Raw genomic sequence first — 14,581 nt, forward strand, 5'->3', positions numbered from 1 at the left:
GACATCTGTGTGTGCGCGCGCCCGTGTTTTATCGCCCAGCCGGAGGACTGATAAGGCACGTCGCCTCTTTTCCCGAGGAACTCATAATCCAGCGGAGAGAGAAACGTATCAGCGCTGCTCGGCAGACACACGCACAGAGCTGCCTGACGAGCTGCCACACACACACTCGCACACACACACACAGAGTAATTGATGGCTGTTAGGGAGCTGGGATTTCAATAACGGCTCTTATCTCCAGACCGCTGAAGGACAGCTGTGTGTGTGTGTCTGTGTGTGCACACGTGCGTTTGAGTGTGTATGTTCAAGTCTTTGTATGCTTGTGTGCACACATTGCAGTACAAAAACCGTCAAAGTGAGGACATCGTGGCTGCTTCAGACTTGGCATTAGCATTCACGCTAGCCTGGGAAAGCGTTACGTCAAGTGTTACCAACACAGCTGGATCTGCTCACTGGGAAATTTATCGGCACAATTTGAGCCAAATTCTCAGAAGAGGAAGAGAGTTTTCTTTCATGTTTTTTAGATCTGTATTTTGAGTTTGTGCATAAAAACATAAGAGTCTGATTTACTTTTCACAGTATAAAAAAGCTGTTTTTAACAAAAATACTAATTGTTTTTCTTTGTCGTCTCTTATCTATGTATTATTTTCCATATCTCAATTGGGACAGCAGCATTGTGACGTCTTTAAGCCTTCTCAGGCAAGAGATGATCTTCAATAATTTCACTGGACATCCAAATTAGCCAGCATCTACTCTCTGTAAGGTCGTAGTGTCACATGAATTTCTTGTAACCATTTACTGAAGATCAGGCTACGTCACAGACTCTAAAGTAAAATAAAATGTATAATATCTTCCAATAAAACTCTGTGACTAGTCTATAAATATTGAAATACTAAAACATGTGAATGTGTGTGTGAATGGGTGAATGACTGAATGTAGTGTAAAGCGCTTTGGGGTCCTATGGACTAGAAAAGCGCTATACAAATGCAGGCCATTTACCATTTACCATCAAAACGCACAGTAAACTCACATAGGCTACAATAAGCCAACTAACACGTTTTTATATTTTTTCTGGTAAACATATTAAAAATCTTTTTTTTTTTCATGTGCCAGACCAGATCGTTTCTTATCCAAATTATTCTATAATTTCTTCAGGACTTTGTCCTCATAATCATGTGAAATGCAAAATATAAAATCTACAATCAACACTTTAGAAGCTCAAACTTGAACTAGCTGTAGCAGTGCTGTTAGCATTATGCTAGAAGATCTTAAAACGTTATTGGTTGGCACACATGTCAAACTCAAGGCTCTGCAAACAAACCTGAGCCTTTGTAGATTTCAATTCAACCCACCAATGAACTTAGATTTGGACTATTTTTACACTCAAAGACAAGACTATGATCAATCACACTTTACCTTTTCATTGAAATGTCTAACAAAATAATAGAATTGTATCCTTTTTAGCTTTTCCACGATGAATTTTCTTATTCTCCATAGTGCTGGTAGTAGCTAGAAGTGATGATGAAGTTATTTTTTATTCATGTTTTAGAGATTTTATGTAGACAGAAGGTCATATAGCACATAAGTCCAGGATAATTACTAAAGCATATAAATAAATTACATAAATATCAGGCAAGCGTTGAGATTAGATGCTAAAAACATGCAATGTCATAAACATCTGTGTGGAACCTCTTCAAACAATAAACCAAAAATGTATTCCAGTTTAAACTCTGACAGGTAAAGCTAGCAGGTCACAGGACTGCCACTGCTATATCTTTGCTACATCTCTGCTACATCTTTACTCAAAAGGGTGGATTAAGTATGACTGAAACTGACTGATCTATTCACTTCTTTGTTGCTATATATGTGACAATGCATCAGCAGCAGGAGGGTCTGTTAGGGTTTGCTAGTATTTCACCTCTGCTACATTAACAGATTTTTTGTTTGAACAAATTTTTCATTGGGGTCAGGTGAGTGGGACAGACTGAAAAATGCCAGTGTTATGAAGCTTTTTATTACACTTCCGGTAACATAAAGTGTTGTTTTTAACCTGATCAACATTATTTCTCTTCTCCAGTTTCTGTCTGCTCCACTCTGTGTGTGCGGTGGTGCAATCACAGGGAGAGCAGGGAAAGAAGAAACTAACAAGGCTCTAGATACCAGCAATAAAGACTCCCATACTGAGCTGAAATCTGACCAGTGACAATGAATTAGCAGGAAAAATACATTTTTAAACGTTACCTTATCTTCATCTTGTCGTTTAAAGTTTTAAAGTTAGCAAATTTATATTCTTGACTTGTTATATTGGACTTTACAAAGTTAGGAAAGCAATGTTTTAGTGCAGCCTGGTGTTGCTTCACAGATAAAAAAAAAAAAACGATTTCCAGCCTCTTCCTCACAGTGAGGAATACAGATGACCTTCATTCTACGCTGTCAGAAAATATCACGTTCCCCCCTCCAAAGTCTTGGCAGTCAGCAGACACAGAAAGTAATCATTATAAGTAATCATTATTGTCTGCTACTAGGTCCAGGTCCAGGTTCAGATCACAGGGGCAGCAGAGTCAACAAAGATGCTCCTCCTCCAGCGCTCCTGGGAGGGCACTAAGGCGTTCCCAAGCCAGCGGAGAGGTATAATATCTCACGTGTGTCCTGGGTCTGCCCCAAGTTTTCATTCTGGTTGGACATACTCGAAACCCCTCACATAGGAGGCGTCCAGGAGGCAACCTAATTAAATGCTTCAGCCACCTCAGCTGGCTGCTTTTGATGTGGAGGTGCAGCAACTCCACAGCAACTCAAAAGGAGAACCAGATAGCCTTCAATGAGAAATCCCATTTCTACCTCCTATATCTGTGATCTTATTATTTCACTCATCATGAAAAGCTACATCACAGGTGAGGGTGACTTAGACAATGATGACTTAGACCTAAGGGGGTCTGCATCAGCAGATACCTGAATCCAAGTTATGTACACTGGATTGTGAATGGAAAAGGTTGGATTTGTATGTCCTTACATTTAAGCCCTTAAATGCCTAGTGTGTTGTATTTTATGCATTTTTAATGCATTTTTGAGACTTTACATCATCAATGTGATTTTTCCCCTCGAAACCCAAACCTAAATACACACATAGATTAAAAAAATGCATTTTTAAGAAAAAAAAATGCTAGATTTAGTAAATAAGATACAAATTAAAAGTAATTTATGGAAATTAAAACGTAATTATTTTTTTTAACAAATTTGTCAGATGGTTCAATAAACTCTCAATATTACAAAAAAAAATAAAAAATTTTCCACAATTATTTCATGTTTCAGGCTTTAACCTCCTAGGACCTGGCGTCCACATATGTGGACATTACATTTTGGGTTATTTAGACCAAAATACTCAATTTTGCTCTACAAGCGCTTGATATCCACTTACGAGGACATTATACTACTACTGTTCTATCAAAATTTTAAACGAATATCCTCATATTTGGCTCTTATTTTTCTTAAAAACAAAAATAAGGTAAAAAAAAAAATCTGGTAATTCTTTGTTTTTTTACATTCATCGGGCTCCAATGTGACCAAATATCAAAGAGAAATTAAAAATGCATGCCGTGGAAGTGTTCGGGTCTTAGGAGGTTAAGGGTTAAGAGTGACACAGTACAAGAAAAACAAGGCTTTTATGTTGTTGTGAATTAGCTATTCTAGCTGATTCTCAGAATAAGATGTTATACCTGGAATCTTCAAGAGCCCTGTTTGCTTTTGTGAGAAAATCTGACGAACACCAAAATTACTTTGCATTTCTCAGCCACATAATTTTCTCTTAGATGTTAAAATCTCAAAGATAATGGAAACTGTAAGCCCTTCTTAGAAATATTATGTAATATTTTAAGCGAAATTGGAGCTATTTTTTAAAGAAAGTCTCGAGAAAATGCAGCATATGACAACAAAATGCATATTTGACATTTATGTACGACTTTTTCAGAGTGGCTTCGTCCTTTATTCCTCTTCTTCCTTTATAAGTTACTTTTTCAAACTAAGCACATTTAAATTGTTGCTCAGATGAACTTAAACTACTCAGACATTTTTAGTTATGACGTGAGTGTATCTTTCCTCTTTCAGCTGCCTTCAGTTACCCATATATGTTTTGAAACATCTCTGAAATCTCTCCCTCCTCTTATTCCCTCACAGATGTAGATGTTACAGTTGTGAACGTCAGCTCCAGATTGCTGTGTTTGCAGCCAGCTACACGTGGAGCTCCTCTCTCAAACTCCTGATGATCCAGCTGTGCTGCTGGCCACCGAGGCCAATCTGAGCTGCAATTTTCTGGACGCGTTCATTACCTTCGTGCTCTCCGCTCTGCTTTGTTTTAATTTTACGAGACGAGAAACTGAGATGAAACTTTAATGACCCCTGCAGGGAAAACGCTGTTTATTTAACCTGGATTTATCTGGACTGCCCTGCTGATCGCTGGGAAATCTCTCTGGTAATGAGAAAGGAGGAAATAAAGTCCCTTTAAAAGGTACTAAAATCATCTTTAACCCTCCTGTTTTAACCTCAAACTGAAGGCGATAGCTAAACATAAGGATTGATTTTCATTAATCGATTCTACCAGGATATAAAGATCACATTCATCTTTTTAGATTTCGATGCCTGGTGCAAAGCAGTATAAAAGAGCTTTTTTTGACCTAAGGATTGCAAGAAATACAGAAGAGAGAGTGGAAAAAGGCATGACTGCTGCATAACAGAAGGCCACATGGGATCAAATAAAGGCCATGTCCAAACTAATAAGTTTTTGTTTGAAAATGCATCTTTTTCTCTCTGTTTTGGCCTTCCGTCCACACTGTGATGGCGTTTTTGGTCAAGGAAAACTGTGCTTTTTTAAAACGCTTCCAAAGTGGATAAATTTGAAAATGCTTTTGAAGACGATGTCACATTTTAGTCATGTGATGCAGTCATGTGACCAATTCAACTAAGATGGCAATGGCATTGTACAGCAGTTGTTTTGTTTGCTCTCAATTTTGACAGCCCTATTAAAAATTAATATCAGTTTGTACATGATCCAGATAGCTTTTCTTCAAAGACGACGGAATGTTTACTCAGAGCTGTTGTTCAGCAACTTTGTACTTTTGTGTTACTCGCAGCAACAACTCCACCTCATTGTCAGTCCATTTAAAAAAAACTGTGTTTTTCCCATCTTGCCACGACATTTCAAAGAGCTGGAAAATAAATAAACGGCAGACGGAAATGACGCAGGTCGAATCGTCTTACGTTTCACGCATCCGCAGTACTGCAACGTAAATGTTTTCAGTGTGCATGAAAACGATTGAAAATGATAGTGTGGACACGGAGCGTTTTTAGACAAAAACACTGCTTTCAAATTTATCCGGATTAGTGTAGAAGTAGCCAAAAATCTACTTTGCCCAAGATTTAAATGAGTAGCTGCAAAGAGAATGAGTCTGCCCCCAAAACTGGATTTCTTTGATTGAAGTCTTTTTCAGAAACACAGTGGGAGGTCTGGAAATATTAGGACAGAATGAAGACCAGAAAAAAAAAAAACAGCTGAAAGCCCAGGGAAATCTTTGGGAGATTCAGCAAAATATGTGACTTCAATTAAGGTTCCCTAATTGTTTTTAAAACTGATTACTGGTGTATGTGACTTCAGATAGTGACGCTCGATTATGGTAACAATAAGAAAAAATCATGACAGTTATTTTGGTCAATACTGCGATCACAGTTACTTTAAGACTTGTTTTTAAAAAGGAATAAGCCTTGTCTTTTGTAATTTAGTAAATTTCCTTGAACTTTAATTATAATTAAGCTGGATTGACTAACTAAACAAAGAAATACATAAATAATTGTGAGCTGACCTAAAGCTCACAACGGGGGAGAGAAGCTGACTTTCACATTCTCTTCCTTTACATTTTCCCTAATGTGTGTAATGCATTATTGCAAAACAGAATGTGGCAGAATAATCTCAACCAGCTTATTTTAATAAGCAAATGAAGACAGAATTACAGTATTAAATTTAGCTGATTGCACAGCTCTACCAGACAAGGCCTGAAAAATAAAACTATAGAAATCAAAACCACAAAGATAATCAGTTAATGAACAAAACACAAATAAAAATGACTCAAATAAATTTTCAGATGAGTTTAAACTTTGAAAAACTCTAAAAAATAAACTCTCACAGCAATTATGGCTGTAATCCGAGTACAGACGGTTGGATACATTACATAAGCGATATTTTTACACTCTGGGAGCCTTGTGGGTTTTACATGATTTAGGAAGAAGTACTGAAGTGTCGCAGCAAACTCAGAGCGTGAGTCATTGCAGGAACACAACAAGAGATAATTCACTGGGCTGAGAGAAATATTCTGAGAACGTGACACTGAAGAAAATCAGACAGGGATATAAAGAAGCGCTGACTCATTTAATAATAAACAGCATGTGATTTCTGCCACTAGGGGTCTCCAAAGCAAACAATACGACATATCTTACTGCTGTTGGAAAGAAACACAGGATTATGGGTTTATTGTTCTCAAAGCCTTTGCCAAAGAAATCTGGTGCAGGCTTAACATCACGGTTTGTTCAATCTAAATAGCCACATCTGATGATAGTTAACGTATTGCCAGTTTACCTTATGATGACCTGACAACTAGCAAAGATACTGTAGCTAATGTAACCCAGTGAATTTATTTGTGGGTAACTGGACAAATTTTCCAACTGGCCACCCACCATCCAATAAATGGTGGTTCCAAATATATATCTGAAGGTGGTTTGGGTGTTTGTTGTCTTTGGGGTTAAACTGGACAAAACTAGCAAGCTGAGAGCCCCTGAACATAGGAAGTTATTAAAGGTTTGCTTGTTTTTTTTAATACTGATACACCATCATTTTCTTTCTACAATACTGTACAAAAATCTCTAGCCACCCCTCATTTCTTTATATTTTGCTTGAAAAATTGGAAATAGGTGCAGTGATTTGTTGAAATACCTGCAAGCATACATGGAAATACATTCCATAAGGCAAAAACCGATCTTGAACAATTATAACAAGCTTAAAATCAATATTTGGTATGACCACCTTTATTCTTCAACACAGCCTTAACTATTTTAGGTTGGCCTTCTTGTCATTTCTTTAAGCAGTTTTCAGGAATTGTTCTCCTGGCTTCTTGAAGGAGAACAAAGCCAGACCAAAGCTCTTCTTTGGATGCTGGCTGCCTTTGGTTCTGTTCTTTATCAAGATGATCCCACACTGCTTCAACAACGTTTAGGTCTGGGCTCTGGGGAGGCCAATCCATGACTGATTGTTTTCCCTTGTGTGCTTTTTCTACCCAGGTATGATTTTATGCCTTGCAGTGGGTTTCAGATCACAGTAATGCTCAGAAATGCCAGTGGTGTTGTCACTCAGATCCCCAACACCAGTGGCATTTCAATCTTGTTTTTTCATTAAGTGGCTTAACAACAACAGCAGCAACAACAACAAAAAAAGACTTTCCTCTAAAAATGGTCAGTTACAACCCACAGACTGAAAATGAGTGAAAAAGCAGCCAATGTCCAAAGAAAGAGCTTCAGAAAGCCTGAAGAACTTGCAGCTGCTAGGTCTGGTTGCTTGGAAGCAAAATATAAAGTCATGAGATGTGTCTCAATCATTTTGCACTGTGCTGCATGTTTGGAAATGTTTTGACTTAATCATAGACTGTGGACAAGCAAGTTGACACACTCCATCAAACGATGGCGCTTCTTTTGACCCTGGAGAACCCATGGGGTCAGAGCCAACCCCATTGGTTTTCTAGGGAAACCATGGGGTCAAATTTGACCCCATGGGTTCTCCAGGGTTAAACCACTCACATTAATCCAGTCTAATCTTGTGGCAAATACCGAGGTCAGGTAAAAAAATTCCATCATCACTTAATTTAAGACTAATATTGGCCAATACTTTGTGTCTGTAAATAACCAAGGCTGAGGTATTGGTATTATAACTGGCAAAAATTGAGCCTGTCCACCCAGTTTGATTCTGTGAAAAATATATGAGCTGAAGATTTGATCAAACAGAAATTAACCCCACTCCCCTCAATCGCAATCATGGAATTATTTTGGTTTTCAAGAGGACCAACCCAGCAAATTATAGAACAAAAGGATGCCTTGGTTAAACATCTCTGTATAAACAAAATTTAGCTATTAAATGATCCACATTCAAAAACACACTCCAAATGGTCCATTTCTAACATTGCTAATTTCAATTTTCAGCACCAATCGACTGGACAGAACACTCTAAAGACATCCTTGCTGGTGTTTACTGCAAGAGAGACTCGAATCAGGGCAGGCCCAACTCGAACTGCTACTGCCTGCTTTAATGGTGCTTTTCAGGTTTATGCTTTTAAACTGACCAGAAGTCGTACTTTTAAATTAGCAAAACAAAAATAGAAAAATCACCTAAAAGAAACATCTGCAAACAAATCATTAGACAATGCACTCTCATAACTTGGTTGTCTAATTAACCTACTCTGTGGGGAAGTGCACTACTGTTACCACAGGTCAAAATAACCACACTAAAATAACCCACTGATGCACACTTAGGTACTCTCTAAGCGTGCATCACCTCGGGAACTGTTCCATCAACTTGTTTTATTTTTCGTATGCCTTCAAATTACACCAAGAGCCTTTCAGAAGGAGCAATTAGTCTGCATGGGGTCTTTTAATTTTAAGTTTCATCAGATTTTCTGTACTCTTTCTGTGTACAACTTCCTGCTCTGTACAGCTTGATACAATTTACATTAACACACACACACACACACACACACACACACACACACACACACACAAGGCTCTGTCTTTCATGATGTTGAGTGGTTGAGATGAACTCCAAAGCATCCTGCTGTACATCCAGAAATACATGGGTGTTATAGACTCCATGTCAGTAAGTCTTGTGTCCAAGTGACTTTAATTCCACCATAAAGTAGGGAGCACACGCAGGGCTGGACTGGGACAAAAAATCGGCCCGGGCATTTTGACTAGAGACTGGCCCACCAGGTATTATAGGAAAAACCATAAAGCCTTTGAATGAAAACAAACGCTGTTGTGACAGTGATGTACACTGTCTTGTTGGTATATATGTATTAATCCAATAAACTCAAACCTACACCATCCTCCCTATTCTGATATTCTAAACAGTACTTAGCCGAAACCCAAAGACTGCTTGGTCGAGTTAACCTCCTAAACTATCTACAACACATGGTGGAAACCTGAAATTAAGACAGAAGACTAGAGGTGAGACATGATCATTACTGAATATTAAAAATAATAAATGACAGATTTAGTGATATTTTCATAAACTATTTATTTACCACATCAATGGCAGGGCAAATATCCTTTCTAACATGGCAACCTTTAAAAAGTGAAAGGCGACAGAAAGACAGGTGAGAAAGAATAAAACTTAATTGACTTTTTGATGGCATTTTACACACAGTACTGGTACAGTATCTAGAAAATGTGGGAAAATACTGGCATCATATACAGTACTTTCTTCTGAAGAAATTATGATGGGACCCTGAAAAAAGATTAAAATAATCTAATGTACAATAATGGATTTCTATACATTTTACATCAAATGAAAACATTGGTTGTAAGATTCAGATAATTGTTTAATAACAGCCAGACATTTTAAATGAGAATAAGAAAGAAAAGTATTTCTTTGTGCCCCCCTCTCCCTGTTAATGCCCTACCTGGCCCCCCAGCAAAACTTTGCTAGACCCGCCCCTGCACAGTTACCAGCTGTCAGCTACTTAGAAAAGGATCCTGGTGTTATTTGTCTCTCAGAAACAGTTCATAACTTCCCTTCAACCCATTCATGTCACCTAAAAGGTAAACCTGTTTCTCCATCACCTGTTCAGCTCTGATGATTCAGTAAGGACATCTCCTGGTTTCATCTTCATGTTTCCCTCTCACCAGATATCCAAACCGATATCATGACCAGCAGCTTTTACAGCTGTGGCTCCAGCAAACATCAGCTGATACTAGAAAGTAATATTAATTAAATTCTAACAACAGCTGATCAAGCTTAAGTGCTGCTGTTGTTTAGCACGACATCCGCTGGTTTCCTCTTTCTGGCGCAAAGTGGGCGATAAACAAACAGGAGAGACGGGACTTGCGACAGAAAAGCCGATCAGCTGATCATTGATCAGTTTCATGATTGAAGTAGCAACAGGAGAGGGAGGGAGAGTGAATGAGAGAAGAAGAGGCAGCTGTGCAGCGTAAAGACGCAGAATAACTCCAGCTTTGTGTCTTTTTTTTTTCATTCTAGCTGAAGTACGGGACAAATCGTGTTCCTTTTCACCTCAATACGAAACGCGTAATATTTTCTCTGAATACGAGACGATTCCGTTCTCTAATAACGAATAAAATAAAGCACCCGCCCAGAAACTTCGTCATGCTAGCTAGCACGCAGTACGAGTTATTGTAACTGACTGTAAAAAGTCAGCACAATGAAAATAAACTCCACCTAAACTTGGTTTATATCTGACCCAGATAGACTGCAGGTCATAACTTCTCACCTGAAGTTCAGTTCACCTGATACTCGGCCGGCGGCCGCCTCGGGTCTCTCCTCCTGCCTCACCTTTCCCACCTTTCCAAGTGGTGGAGACCAGCCACTTGCTAATGTTACTGAATCTGTGGAAGCTCTGGCATAGCCACCATGAAGCAATTGAGTTATTTTTACACATCTGCCAGTATCTGGCCAATCACCGCCTTTCATTGTTTATAACGTTACGTAAAACCCCCCAAAAAAACATCGGCCCATAAAAACAAAAAATCACCATCGGCCCCCCGGGCAAATGCCTGGTATGCCCGATGGCCAGTCCAGCTATGAGCACAAGGTTCTTTGCAGACCTTGTGTGTACGATTTTTTTAGAGTATAAACTCGTTCTCAGAGACTCTGTACTGAAGACCACCTTCTGCGCGTGTCCGTCAGGACCTCAAAGAATGTTCTGTGGTGTCTGCAGGTGTCCACATGCAGGCCTTCAACTGAGTCTAACCCCTGCTTAAGCCTGGTGGCTGGCATGAGTAACCCAGGAAGTAGACTGGGTGTGGATGAGGTTTCGTTCTGTCCTTTACATCAATTATACCAAGAACGCTTCGTAAGCAGTGCACATATGTTCTTTTATTCTGGAAATTGACTGGATTCTTTGTGCTGGTCCTGTGTTCGCCCTCTTTTGCTTTGTGCAGCAAAGGTGTTATTTTTACCTGGGATAAAAATTGTTTGTCACAATATGTGCATGCTCTCCACTCCATGTCGCTTAAAACAGTGAAAGGTCTACTTTTTATTTACAGAGAGTAGCAGCATCAGATAATCAGGTTAAATTCCAGTACAAAAGCCGCTTTGCAGACTCTCCACTTTTGAAAGGCTCCTGATGAGACTCAATGCCATACAGAGGACAAACCAAAGGTATGACTTCAGAGGTACATACCCGGGATTCATGATGAAGAGTGCGTCAGATGTAATTGCAAGCTTTGCCGTAGTGATCAGCAGCTGCGCCAGAACTAAAGTGTGAAACAGCCGCACTCGAGTATTCCCGGGTTGTGCTCCTGTGCACTCTTACCAAAATCAAAACTGCTCGACATGGATGACGCTGCAGGTCGTGCGAATGCTGAAGTGGTCCAGAACAAGGAAGGGAGGCGACACCGGAGTTCACTAAGAACAGAAGAACTGCCAACAAAACCCCCCAAAAACCCCATCAAATATCAAAAGAATGTAGGATGAGAACGCACAGATTTCATTGTTTTTAACACAGAGAACACTGTAGTTCTCTGTTGCTGGCTGATGCACAAGCAAGAGTCGTCCACAGACCTGTGGCATCATATTTTTGATGCTGCCCCCACCTGACAGCAGAAGCTTTTGGCCAGTAGACTGCATGTTTGAGTCTGCACTCAGGCTCTCAACGAGCTTCCAACGCTGAACCATAATTTCCCCATTATGGACGACTTTTACTTCTGCATAGAGCCCAGGTGTATCCTTCCCACGTGGCCAACGACGTTGCTATTGCGAGCATTTATAGTTGTGGTGGTGAGCAAGTGCTGCTCTGCAATTTAGGTGCTAAAACACTAGGCTGGTCGTGAACTTTCACTCTTCTAGTTGATCCATTCTCTTCCACTCAATTTGAAAAATGACAGCAGAAGAAGAAGTAGCTGGAAGTGTACGAGGAAACAACGGCAGGCAACTGTCTCCGCGCAATGTGTATCTACATTTCTGGGGAGGTGCATGTCACGTTAGGGCGAAGGTACGTTATGACGTACCTGCAGCATAGGTTTACTGAACATGTTCTAAAAGTAACAAGGAAACTACACCAATGAGAGGCAACTAAATGAACAGCATTGTTATATGACACAAAAACATGGACGGCACACATCTGCAATGATGGTAGCACACAAGTGATTTCATGAGAAACTTTAATGTGGAACACTCTGAAAAGGTTATAACAAGTTATAACAAGGTCACAAGAAAAGCAGCAAATTCTTACATTTAGAAAACTCTAAAAGCTGTCCTGAAATAAAACACAAACGCACCAGGTCAGGAGATAGCGCTCTCTGCGCTTGTGAATGTGACAAAAAGTGCAATAAAAGTCATAAAAAAATGTCGGAGATGAGCAGGAAAATTCTCAAACTGCAGAAAAAAATTATATCAACAATGTAAAGAATATTTTCTTCAGTCTGAGGAATATTTGAGTGTTTTAAAGTGAATTAAAAGCAGGATAATATGAAGACGTCAGTGTCTGCTTATTGGTGCAAAGTTATATACAGACATGTTAATCATCAGTGGAACATTAGAGGATTAACAGAAGAGTTTAAATGTAAACTTAGCTCTGTTTTTATTTCAAAAATAACTCTAAAACTTACCGTGTTCTTCTCCTGAGCTGTAAAATCCAGTTTTTCTTACTTCCGAGTGAACATCCATCCGCTCCAAGCAGGTGAGATTAAAACGAAAAAAAAAAAAAAATCCCATCAAGGTAAATAAATCCACAAATCCATCCTCCTCATCGATCCGCCGCGTGCGGGCGCAGGACGGGGTCGTGTGCGCGCACGTGCACGCTCATGGACACGCTGTCACACACTAAGCGGGGTTCGGTTTCCTCCCAGAATTGAATTAAAAATAAAAGAAGATTAAAAAAACCCCGCTCCAAAGTCATTACAAAGAGCACGAGCGCGTCGTGTGCGCACGCGCACGCACAGGTCACAAACAAGGTGTCCCGTGCTGCGCAGAACTCCGCTGGAAAAACGCCAAATTTATCCCCGAACAGCAGACACGTACACACACACTCACAAACACACAGACAACCGCGCACACCTGGGCACGCACCCACCGTCCTGCACACGTGCCGTCCGGTACCGGACTGAGCCCTGAGTGTGTATGTGTGTGTTTGTGTGTCCCTCCGCGGAGTCCCGGCTGGGAGCGACAGCAGCAGCGGATCAGATCCAAACACTTTGAGCCCCAAAACAAAAAAACAAACAAACAAAAAAAAAGGGAGAAAAATATCCCTCCGGGCGCCTCGCGCGCAGCTCGCGGGTTATTCCACCTTTCTTTTCTTTCTTTGCCGTCCCGTCGTCCGTGCGTCTGCTGGGTTTATCCCGCACTTCCTCCACCTCCTCCTCCTCCTCTCCACCCGCCGCTCTCTTTTCTGTTTTCCTCCACGCGAACACGGCCTCCCTCTCTTCCTTTTTTTTCTCTTTCTCTACGTCTTTCTCCGCGGCGCTCGCGCTCCACTGTCAAATTTCACTCAATTAACAAATTTCGGTTCCGGTGGGAGATTCCAAAATAAAACCAAACCGTGTCGTTTGTGCCATTTTCATGTGAAAGTAACCGAGGTGGAAAAAAGTGTTTATTCATGAGGCAATTTTATTCCCCGGTATTTTTTTCTTTTATTGCTGTGAATGAAAAAAAACAACAACAACAACAAATAAAAACCACTGCAACCTTGATATAAAAACTTTAGATCTAATATAAGTATATATATATATATATATATATATATATATATATATATATATATATATATATATATATATATATATATGAACTGCATACACATAGTATACTATTTATTACAATTCTTAAAAAAAATCCAGCACAGGACTCTCAAATATCTGTTATCCATAAGGCACTTTCTATTCCATATGTATCACAAAATGAACAGAGAGACATAAACATATAAGAGAAGCCAATAACAAGGAGAACCATCCACAGAAGAGTGAAACTTATTTTTAAACACTTGATTAAAAGGTAATAAACCCCACAAGCAACAAAAGTAAATAATATTTCAGACGAGAAACTAGATGACAAACAAGAGTGCTCTGAGTTTAAAGGAGTGGTTTGAAACCTTGCACCTGATGTGATCCAGTGTTCTGTTTTTAGCAGGCTGAAGCAGAAACAGATTCACCTGTGTCACTTTCTGATATATATGGCCCTGCAGATCCTTTCTAGATAAAACCTGTGTTTCCCTCCTCAGTGCACATTGTACATATAACTTTAGGATGTTACATAATATGCAGTGAAAGTTCTTTCATTGATTGATTTCAAACAGTCCACTACCTCACTTTCCTTTGCCTAATGGCT

General features: G+C 39.6%; 1 protein-coding gene across 1 annotated transcript in view; it reads right to left on the reverse strand.

Annotated features, from left to right (window-relative positions):
• LOC134620309 (BCL-6 corepressor-like) overlaps positions 1–13,596 on the reverse strand; it is a 68,082-nt gene extending 54,486 nt beyond the window's left edge. Inside the window, exon 1 of the mRNA XM_063466398.1 lies at positions 12,868–13,596. The gene's annotated coding sequence lies outside the window, so the exon portion shown is untranslated. The remainder of the gene's footprint in view (positions 1–12,867) is intronic.
• Between the last annotated feature and the right edge of the window lie 985 nt (positions 13,597–14,581).

The sequence above is a fragment of the Pelmatolapia mariae genome, linkage group LG23 (assembly GCF_036321145.2).
Source record: "Pelmatolapia mariae isolate MD_Pm_ZW linkage group LG23, Pm_UMD_F_2, whole genome shotgun sequence".
NCBI lineage: Eukaryota > Metazoa > Chordata > Actinopteri > Cichliformes > Cichlidae > Pelmatolapia > Pelmatolapia mariae.